The following is a 789-nucleotide window of genomic DNA, read 5'->3' on the forward strand; positions in this document are numbered from 1 at the left end:
AAATGAGCGGATGGAAGGACGCAAGGAAGGGAGGGAGGAAGAAAGGGAGGGAGGAAGGAAGAAGGAAGGCTACATAAATGGATAGTTGCGGAGTGCAGAGTGGAATAAGGCCAGGCCGGGCCAGGCTGACCAAGCAGGATCAGGAGCCTAGTGGTGGTATCCCTTGCTCAGGTCAATCCTCAGTGTGTGCCTGGGACTGTCCCGGAAGGGGGACTGCCCTGTGAGCTGGACAGGGGACTGACTGTGGGCTTCTGGGGGGCTTTGCTCCCTCGTGGGCTTCAGCGCCTGCAGCCAGAGCCAGAGCCAGAGCCAGAGCCAGAGCCAGAGCCAGAGCCAGAGCCCGAGCCAGAGCCCGAGCCTGAGCCCAGGCCCAAGGAACTGCCGTGCCCGTGGAGGGATGGGGCTTGTCTGAGGAGCCCGGGACTCCCTGCAGTCCCCATTTCCCCCCCACTCACCACCACCCCACCCCACCCCACCCCCTCCGTGACAAGGTGGCTCCGTGGCTCTGTCTGGCTGTGTGGCTCAGTGGGATTCTTGTTTCCTTCCTTATCGCTTTTCCTGGCTTTTCTTCAAATGTGCCTGACTTGCCATGTCCTGGGAACAGCACGTGGAAGGAAGCCCCTCTGCATCCTGAGAGGCACCCTTCCACACCCAAAAACACAAGGAATCTCTATGAGGAACTCATGATACACTTGCAGGAAAGATGCCGAAAGTCATGCTCATGATGCGAATGCCCCAAATCCCACCCCCACCCGAGCCCCTTTCCCCCAGCGCTCAACTCACCTAACC

The sequence above is a fragment of the Eubalaena glacialis genome, unplaced genomic scaffold (genome assembly GCF_028564815.1).
Source record: "Eubalaena glacialis isolate mEubGla1 unplaced genomic scaffold, mEubGla1.1.hap2.+ XY scaffold_912, whole genome shotgun sequence".
Taxonomy (NCBI): Eukaryota; Metazoa; Chordata; class Mammalia; order Artiodactyla; family Balaenidae; genus Eubalaena; species Eubalaena glacialis.